We start from the raw sequence: 10592 nt of genomic DNA on the forward strand, positions 1-10592 counted from the left end.
AGAATGCAATGGGGGCATTGGCAGGGGCTCTTGTTCAGTGCCACTTGGACTATGCATGCTCTTCCTGGTACAACAGTGTCATGTTCTGACCTTAGTTATTTTGTTATGTCTTTGTTTAGTATGGTCAGGGCGTGAGTTGGGATGGGTTGTCTATGTTCCTTTTTCTATGATATGGGATTTCTGTGTTTGGCCTGGTATGGTTCTCAATCAGAGGCAGCTGTCTATTGTTGTCCCTGATTGAGAACCATACTTAGGTAGCCTGGTTGTCCCTGATTGAGAACCATATTTAGGTAGCCTGGTTGTCCCTGATTGAGAATCATATTTAGGTAGCCTGGTTGTCCCTGATTGAGAACCATACTTAGGTAGCCTGGTTGTCCCTGATTGAGAACCATATTTAGGTAGCCTGGTTGTCCCTGATTGAGAACCATATTTAGGTAGCCTGGTTGTCCCTGATTGAGAACCATATTTAGGTAGCCTGGTTGTCCCTGATTGAGAACCATACTTAGGCAGCCTGGTTGTCCCTGATTGAGAATCATACTTAGGTAGCCTGGTTGTCCCTGATTGAGAACCATACTTAGGTAGCCTGGTTGTCCCTGATTGAGAACCATATTTAGGTAGCCTGGTTGTCCCTGATTGAGAACCATATTTAGGTAGCCTGGTTTCCCTGATTGAGAACCATACTTAGGGAGCCTGGTTGTCCCTGATTGAGAACCATATTTAGGTAGCCTGGTTGTCCCTGATTGAGAACCATATTTAGGTAGCCTGGTTGTCCCTGATTGAGAACCATATTTAGGTAGCCTGGTTGTCCCTGATTGAGAATCATATTTAGGTAGCCTGGTTGTCCCTGATTGAGAACCATACTTAGGTAGCCTGGTTGTCCCTGATTGAGAACCATATTTAGGTAGCCTGGTTGTCCCTGATTGAGAACCATATTTAGGTAGCCTGGTTGTCCCTGATTGAGAACCATATTTAGGTAGCCTGGTTGTCCCTGATTGAGAACCATACTTAGGCAGCCTGGTTGTCCCTGATTGAGAATCATACTTAGGTAGCCTGGTTGTCCCTGATTGAGAACCATACTTAGGTAGCCTGGTTGTCCCTGATTGAGAACCATATTTAGGTAGCCTGGTTGTCCCTGATTGAGAACCATATTTAGGTAGCCTGGTTTCCCTGATTGAGAACCATACTTAGGGAGCCTGGTTGTCCCTGATTGAGAACCATATTTAGGTAGCCTGGTTGTCCCTGATTGAGAACCATATTTAGGTAGCCTGGTTGTCCCTGATTGAGAACCATACTTAGGTAGCCTGGTTGTCCCTGATTGAGAACCATACTTAGGTAGCCTGGTTTTACATTTGAGTTGTGGTTATTTTCCGTGTTTGTGTTTGTTACACTGGACCGTTTCGTTTGTTTCACTTTGTTATTTAGTATTTTTTGTAGTGTTCATTTTTTCTTATTAAAATGGACACTTACCACCCTGCAAATTGGTCCGGCCTCTCTTACTCCTCGTCAGAAGAAGAGGGCGAGCGTTACAATGGCACAACATGTTATCGCCAAAGTGAACCATAAAATTAGGTTCCTGGCTAGAACCTCCAAATACCTGGATAAGAATACGATGGGGGCATTGGCAGGGGCTCTTGTTCAGTGGCACTTGGACCATGCATGCTCTTCCTGGTACAACAGTGCCCCCAAGATATTAAAACATTAATTGCAGACATCTCAGAACAAATTAGTCAGGATTATTCTTAAACTTTGAGCACTTACGCATCTGGACTATTCCCACTTTGAAAGCCTTCAGATGGCCTAAATTGGAGGAGAGAGTCGCTCAGATTAAATTTGTGTCTTGTACATCAGATTGTCCACAGTATGGTCCCCAGATACGTATACAACTACTATAACTTAGTGAGGGATAACCCATAACTATTCAACTAGAAGGAGTGAAACTGTTCCTTTTAGATTTACAAGTGGTATATATATATTTTTTTTAAACTCGGCTGCCATTCTTTGGAATAATCTTCCAAAGAATTTGAAAAGTATAACTTCCACAGGTAGTTTCAAGTTCTCACTGAAAACATGTCTAAATAGTAGCATGTCTCAAAGGGGGAGTGGTTAGATTAAAGTAGGTGGCGGAGAGGGAAATGCCCGGGGTAACAGATGGTCTGCCTTTTAGGTGCCTGTTGTTAATTATAATGTGATTGTCTTGTTTGTATATATATATATATATATATATATATATGTTAGGGATTGATTGTTTGTATATTAAGGGTATGTGAGACAAGGAAGATGTACCATAGTTGTTTATTAGGAAGGGAAATTGTATTCATTATCAGATGTTGTGAAACAAACAACAATTGTGTCTGTCATTGTCTGTTGTCATTACAACCGCTGTCTAACCTTGTTGTATTCCCTCTTCCCCTTACCCTCTTTTAAAGGACGTAAATGGAAATAAGCTGTTAAGCTTTATTGTGTTATCGTTGATGATTTTCTTAAATTGTATGTGGAGGCGTCACCAGCTGTAGTGTCCTTATGTATGAATTTGACAAATTGTCAAATATATTCAATCATTCAATCAACCAGCACATCCAACACCAACACATCCAACACCAGAACATCCAACACCAACAGCACATCCATCACCAACAGCACATCCATCACCAACAGCACATCCAACACCAACAGCACATCTAACACCAGAACATCCAACACCAGAACATCCAACACCAGGACATCTAACACCAGGACATCTAACACCAGGACATCTAACACCAACAGTAAATCCAACACCAGCACATCCAACACCAGCACATCTAACACCAGCACATCCAACACCAGAACATCTAACACCAGCACATCCAACACCAGAACATCCAACACCAGAATATCCATCACCAACAGTAAATCCAACACCAGCACATCCAACACCACCAGAATATCCAACACCAGCACATCTAACACCAGAACATCTAACACCAGCACATCCAACACCAGCACATCCAACACCAACACATCCATCACCAACAGTAAATCTATCACCAGCACATCCTACACCAGCACATCCTACACCAGCACATTCAACAGGACAGAAAGTATCTAGGGGATATTTTAAATTACCTGCTGTACACCATTCAGAGATTGTTAATAGAGTCATAGCTTCCAATTCTTTTCAGACATGCATGATGAGACAGGTGAATAAGCTCACTACATTCATCAAACCATCTTCTCCTAATTCAGACAGGCATGATGAGACAGGTGAATGAACTCACTACATTCATCAAACCATTTTCTCCTAATTCAGAAAGGCACGATGAAACCCAGGTGGTTCCAGTCCAGCATGACTCTGGCTCTGTTTCTGACACCGGCCTTCATCCTGGTCACGTGACTCAGAGCCCTGTCCTGGGACCATGCCTGCTCTCCATTGTAGATTACCTTAGAGCCCTGTCCTGGGGCCTTGCCTGGTCTCCAATGTAGATTACCTTAGAGCCCTGTCCTGGGCCTTGCCTGGTCTCCAATGTAGATTACCTTAGAGCCCTGTCCTGGGACCTTGCCTGGGCTCCAATGTAGATTACCTTAGAGCCCTGTCCTGGGCCTTGCCTGGTCTCCAATGTAGATTACCTTAGAGCCCTGTCCTGGGACCTTGCCTGGTCTCCAATGTAGATTACCTTAGAGCCCTGTCCTGGGACCTTGCCCTGTCTCCAATGTAGATTACCTTAGAGTCCTGTCCTGGGACCTTGCCTGGCCTCCAATGTAGATTACCTTAGAGCCCTGTCCTGGGACCTTGCCCGGTCTCCAATGTAGATGACCTTAGAGCCCTGTCCTGGGCCTTGCCTGGTCTCCAATGTAGATTACCTTAGAGCCCTGTCCTGGGACCTTGCCTGGGCTCCAATGTAGATTACCTTAGAGCCCTGTCCTGGGCCTTGCCTGGTCTCCAATGTAGATTACCTTAGAGCCCTGTCCTGGGACCTTGCCTGGTCTCCAATGTAGATTACCTTAGAGCCCTGTCCTGGGACCTTGCCTGGTCTCCAATGTAGATTACCTTAGAGCCCTGTCCTGGGACCTTGCCTGGTCTCCAATGTAGATTACCTTAGAGCCCTGTCCTGGGCCTTGCCTGGTCTCCAATGTAGATTACCTTAGAGCCCTGTCCTGGGACCTTGCCTGGGCTCCAATGTAGATTACCTTAGAGCCCTGTCCTGGGCCTTGCCTGGTCTCCAATGTAGATTACCTTAGAGCCCTGTCCTGGGACCTTGCCTGGTCTCCAATGTAGATTACCTTAGAGCCCTGTCCAATGGGACCTTGCCTGGTCTCCAATGTAGATTACCTTAGAGCCCTGTCCTGGGCCTTGCCTGGTCTCCAATGTAGATTACCTTAGAGCCCTGTCCTGGGACCTTGCCTGGTCTCCAATGTAGATTACCTTAGAGCCCTGTCCTGGGACCTTGCCTGGGCTCCAATGTAGATTACCTTAGAGCCCTGTCCTGGGACCTTGCCTGGTCTCCAATGTAGATTACCTTAGAGCCCTGTCCTGGGACCTTGCCCGGTCTCCAATGTAGATGACCTTAGAGCCCTGTCCTGGGCCTTGCCTGGTCTCCAATGTAGATTACCTTAGAGCCCTGTCCTGGGTCCTTGCCTGGTCTCCAATGTAGATTACCTTAGAGCCCTGTCCTGGGCCTTGCCTGGTCTCCAATGTAGATTACCTTAGAGCCCTGTCCTGGGACCTTGCCTGGTCTCCAATGTAGATTACCTTAGAGCCCTGTCCTGGGACCTTGCCTGGTCTCCAATGTAGATTACCTTAGAGCCCTGTCCTGGGCCTTGCCTGGTCTCCAATGTAGATTACCTTAGAGCCCTGTCCTGGGACCTTGCCTGGGCTCCAATGTAGATTACCTTAGAGCCCTGTCCTGGGACCTTGCCTGGTCTCCAATGTAGATTACCTTAGAGCCCTGTCCTGGGACCTGTCTCCAATGTAGATTACCTTAGAGCCCTGTCCTGGGACCTTGCCTGGTCTCCAATGTAGATTACCTTAGAGACCTTGCCTGGTCTCCTGTCCTGTCTCCAATGTAGATTACCTAGAGCCCTGTCCTGGGCCTGGTCTCCAATGTAGATTACCTTAGAGCCCTGTCCTGGGACCTTGCCTGGTCTCCAATGTAGATTACCTTAGAGCCCTGTCCTGGGCCTTGCCTGGTCTCCAATGTAGATTACCTTAGAGCCCTGTCCTGGGACCTTGCCTGGTCTCCAATGTAGATTACCTTAGAGCCCTGTCCTGGGACCTTGCCTGGTCTCCAATGTAGATTACCTTAGAGCCCTGTCCTGGGACCTTGCCTGGTCTCCAATGTAGATTACCTTAGAGCCCTGTCCTGGACCTTGCCCTGTCTCCAATGTAGATTACCTTAGAGCCCTGTCCTGGGACCTTGCCTGGTCTCCAATGTAGATTACCTTAGAGCCCTGTCCTGGGACCTTGCCTGGTCTCCAATGTAGATTACCTTAGAGCCCTGTCCTGGGCCTTGCCTGGTCTCCAATGTAGATTACCTTAGAGCCCTGTCCTGGGACCTTGCCTGGTCTCCAATGTAGATTACCTTAGAGCCCTGTCCTGGGCCTTGCCTGGTCTCCAATGTAGATTACCTTAGAGCCCTGTCCTGGGACCTTGCCTGGTCTCCAATGTAGATTACCTTAGAGCCCTGTCCTGGGACCTTGCCTGGTCTCCAATGTAGATTACCTTAGAGCCCTGTCCTGGGACCTTGCCTGGTCTCCAATGTAGATTACCTTAGAGCCCTGTCCTGGGACCTTGCCTGGTCTCCAATGTAGATTACCTTAGAGCCCTGTCCTGGACCTTGCCTGGTCTCCAATGTAGATTACCTTAGAGCCCTGTCCTGGGACCTTGCCTGGGCTCCAATGTAGATTACCTTAGAGCCCTGTCCTGGGACCTTGCCTGGGCTCCAATGTAGATTACCTTAGAGCCCTGTCCTGGACCTTGCCCTGTCTCCAATGTAGATTACCTTAGAGCCCTGTCCTGGGACCTTGCCTGGTCTCCAATGTAGATTACCTTAGAGCCCTGTCCTGGGACCTTGCCTGGTCTCCAATGTAGATTACCTTAGAGCCCTGTCCTGGGACCTTGCCTGGTCTCCAATGTAGATTACCTTAGAGCCCTGTCCTGGGACCTTGCCTGGTCTCCAATGTAGATTACCTTAGAGCCCTGTCCTGGGACCTTGCCCGGTCTCCAATGTAGATGACCTTAGAGCCCTGTCCTGGGCCTTGCCTGGTCTCCAATGTAGATTACCTTAGAGCCCTGTCCTGGGACCTTGCCTGGTCTCCAATGTAGATTACCTTAGAGCCCTGTCCTGGGACCTTGCCTGGTCTCCAATGTAGATTACCTTAGAGCCCTGTCCTGGGACCTTGCCTGGTCTCCAATGTAGATTACCTTAGAGCCCTGTCCTGGGCCTTGCCTGGTCTCCAATGTAGATTACCTTAGAGCCCTGTCCTGGGACCTTGCCTGGGCTCCAATGTAGATTACCTTAGAGCCCTGTCCTGGGCCTTGCCTGGTCTCCAATGTAGATTACCTTAGAGCCCTGTCCTGGGACCTTGCCTGGTCTCCAATGTAGATTACCTTAGCCCTGAGCCTTGCCTGTCCTGGGACCTTGCCTGGTCTCCAATGTAGATTACCTTAGAGCCCTGTCCTGGGCCTTGCCTGGTCTCCAATGTAGATTACCTTAGAGCCCTGTCCTGGGACCTTGCCTGGTCTCCAATGTAGATTACCTTAGAGCCCTGTCCTGGGACCTTGCCTGGTCTCCAATGTAGATTACCTTAGAGCCCTGTCCTGGGACCTTGCCTGGGCTCCAATGTAGATTACCTTAGAGCCCTGTCCTGGGACCTTGCCTGGTCTCCAATGTAGATTACCTAAACAGAGCCCTGTCCTGGTCATCCCTTCTGCCTCTGATCTGGTGGACTCACTAAACAGAGAACATCCCTGGTCATCCCTACTGCCTCTGATCTGGAGGACTCACTGAACAGAGAACATCCCTGGTCATCCCTACTGCCTCTGATCTGGAGGACTCACTAAACAGAGAACATCCCTGGTCATCCCTACTGCTCTCTGATCTGGAGGACTCACTAAACAGAGAACATCCCTGGTCATCCCTACTGCCTCTCATCTGGTAGACTTACCAGAGAGCCCTGTCCTGGTCATCCCTTACTGCCTCTGATCTGTGGACTCACTAAACAGAGAACATGTCCTGGTCTTCCCTACTGCCTCTGATCTGGAGGACTCACTAAACAGAGAACATCCCTGGTCATCCCTACTGCCTCTGATCTGGAGGACTCACTAAACAGAGAACATCCCTGGTCATCCCTACTGCCTCTGATCTGGAGGACTCACTAAACAGAGAACATCCCTGGTCCTCCCTACTGCCTCTGATCTGGCGAACTCACTAAACAGAGAACATCCCTGGTCATCCCTACTGCCTCTGATCTGGAGGACTCACTAAACAGAGAATATCCCTGGTCATCTCTACTGCCTCTGATCTGGAGGACTCACTAAACAGAGAACATCCCTGGTCACCTCTACTGCCTCTGATCTGATGGACTCACTAAACAGAGAACATCCCTGGTCATCCCTACTGCCTCTGATCTGGTGGACTCACTAAACAGAGAACATCCCTGGTCATCCCTACTGCCTCTGATCTGGAGGACTCACTAAACAGAGAACATCCCTGGTCATCCCTACTGCCTCTGATCTGGAGGACTCACTAAACAGAGAACATCCCTGGTCCTCCCTACTGCCTCTGATCTGGAGGACTCACTAAACAGAGAACATCCCTGGTCATCCCTACTGTCTCTGATCTGGTGGACTCACTAAACAGAGAACATCCCTGGTCATCCCTTCTGCCTCTGATCTGGTGGACTCACTAAACAGAGAACATCCCTGGTCATCCCTACTGCCTCTGATCTGGAGGACTCACTGAACAGAGAACATCCCTGGTCATCCCTACTGCCTCTGATCTGGAGGACTCACTAAACAGAGAACATCCCTGGTCATCCCTACTGCCTCTGATCTGGAGGACTCACTAAACAGAGAACATCCCTGGTCATCTCTACTGCCTCTGATCTGATGGACTCACTAAACAGAGAACATCCCTGGTCATCCCTACTGCCTCTGATCTGGTGGACTCACTAAACAGAGAACATCCCTGGTCATCCCTACTGCCTCTGATCTGGAGGACTCACTAAACAGAGAACATCCCTGGTCATCCCTACTGTCTCTGATCTGGTGGACTCACTAAACAGAGAACATCCCTGGTCATCCCTTCTGCCTCTGATCTGGTGGACTCACTAAACAGAGAACATCCCTGGTCATCCCTACTGCCTCTGATCTGGAGGACTCACTGAACAGAGAACATCCCTGGTCATCCCTACTGCCTCTGATCTGGAGGACTCACTAAACAGAGAACATCCCTGGTCATCCCTACTGCTTCTGATCTGGAGGACTCACTAAACAGAGAACATCCCTGGTCATCCCTACTGCCTCTGATCTGGAGGACTCACTGAACAGAGAACATCCCTGGTCATCCCTACTGCCTCTGATCTGGAGGACTCACTAAACAGAGAACATCCCTGGTCATCCCTACTGCCTCTGATCTGGAGGACTCACTAAACAGAGAACATCCCTGGTCATCCCTACTGACTCTGATCTGGTGGACTCACTAAACAGAGAACATCCCTGGTCATCCCTACTGCTTCTCATCTGACGGACTCTCTAAACACACAGGCTTGTCTGAGTGTTGGAGTGTGCCCCTAGCTATCTGTAAATGATGTCTGAGTGTTGGAGTGTACCCCTGGCTATCTGTAAATTATGTCTGAGTGTTGGAATGTGCCCCTAGCTATCTGTAATGATGTCTGACTGTTGGAGTGTGCCCCTGGCTATCTGTAAATTATGTCTGAGTGTTGGAGTGTGCCCCTGGCTATCTGTAAATGATGTCTGAGTGTTGGAGTGTGCCCCTAGCTATCTGTAAATGATGTCTGAGTGTTGGAGTGTACCCCTGGCTATCTGTAAATTATGTCTGAGTGTTGGAATGTGCCCCTAGCTATCTGTAATGATGTCTGAGTGTTGGAGTGTGCCCCTGGCTATCTGTAAATGATGTCTGAGTGTTGGAGTGTGCCCCTAGCTATCTGTAATGATGTCTGAGTGTTGGAGTGTGCCCCTGGCTATCTGTAAATGATGTCTGAGTGTTGGAGTGTTCCCCTGGCTATCTGTAATGATGTCTGAGTGTTGGAGTGTGCCCCTGGCTATCTGTAAATGATGTCTGAGTGTTGGAGTGTGCCCCTGGCTATCTGTAAATGATGTCTGAGTGTTGGAGTGTGCCCCTGGCTATCTGTAAATGATGTCTGAGTGTTGGAGTGTTCCCCTGGCTATCTGTAAATGATGTCTGAGTGTTGGAGTGTGCCCCTAGCTATCTGTAATGATGTCTGAGTGTTGGAGTGTGCCCCTAGCTATCTGTAATGATGTCTGAGTGTTGGAGTGTGCCCCTAGCTATCTGTAAATGATGTCTGAGTGTTGGAGTGTGCCCCTAGCTATCTGTAAATGATGTCTGAGTGTTGGAGTGTGCCCCTGGCTATCTGTAAATGATGTCTGAGTGTTGGAGTGTGCCCCTGGCTATCTGTAAATGATGTCTGAGTGTTGGAGTGTGCCCCTGGCTATCTGTAAATGATGTCTGAGTGTTGGAGTGTGCCCCTGGCTATCTGTAAATGATGTCTGAGTGTTGGAGTGTGCCCCTGGCTATCTGTAAATGATGTCTGAGTGTTGGAGTGTGCCCCTGGCTATCTGTAAATGATGTCTGAGTGTTGGAGTGTGCCCCTGGCTATCTGTAAATTATGTCTGAGTGTTGGAGTGTTCCCCTAGCTATCTGTAAATGATGTCTGAGTGTTGGAGTGTGCCCCTGGCTATCTGTAAATGATGTCTGAGTGTTGGAGTGTTCCCCTGGCTATCTGTAAATGATGTCTGAGTGTTGGAGTGTGCCCCTGGCTATCTGTAAATGATGTCTGAGTGTTGGAGTGTGCCCCTGGCTATCTGTAAATGATGTCTGAGTGTTGGAGTGTGCCCCTGGCTATCTGTAATGATGTCTGAGTGTTGGAGTGTGCCCCTGGCTATCTGTAAATGATGTCTGAGTGCTGGAGTGTGCCCCTGGCTATCTGTAATGATGTCTGAGTGTTGGAGTGTTCCCCTGGCTATCTGTAAATAAAATGAAAAAAATAAAATGGTGCCATCTGGTTTGCTTAATTTAAGGAATTTGAAATTATTTTTTACTTTTACTTTTTGATACTTTACTATATTATAACAATTACAATTACTTTTGATACTTTAGTATATTTAAAACCAAATACTCTTAGACTTTTACTCAAGTAGGATTTCACCGGGTGCCTTTCACTTTTTACTTGAGTCCTTTTCTAATAAGGTATTTTTTACTTTTACTAAAGTTTGACAATTGGGTACTTTTTCCACCAGTGGACATAATCCACAGATGTTTGGTACATTAGGAGTTGGCATCTAAAGACCTTAAAAGATCCAGCGCCTCCAAGTACTTTGCATTATGTTTTATATATTTATATTTATATTTATT

Source organism: Oncorhynchus clarkii, chromosome 4 (genome assembly GCF_045791955.1).
Source record: "Oncorhynchus clarkii lewisi isolate Uvic-CL-2024 chromosome 4, UVic_Ocla_1.0, whole genome shotgun sequence".
In the NCBI taxonomy this organism is placed as follows: Eukaryota; Metazoa; Chordata; class Actinopteri; order Salmoniformes; family Salmonidae; genus Oncorhynchus; species Oncorhynchus clarkii.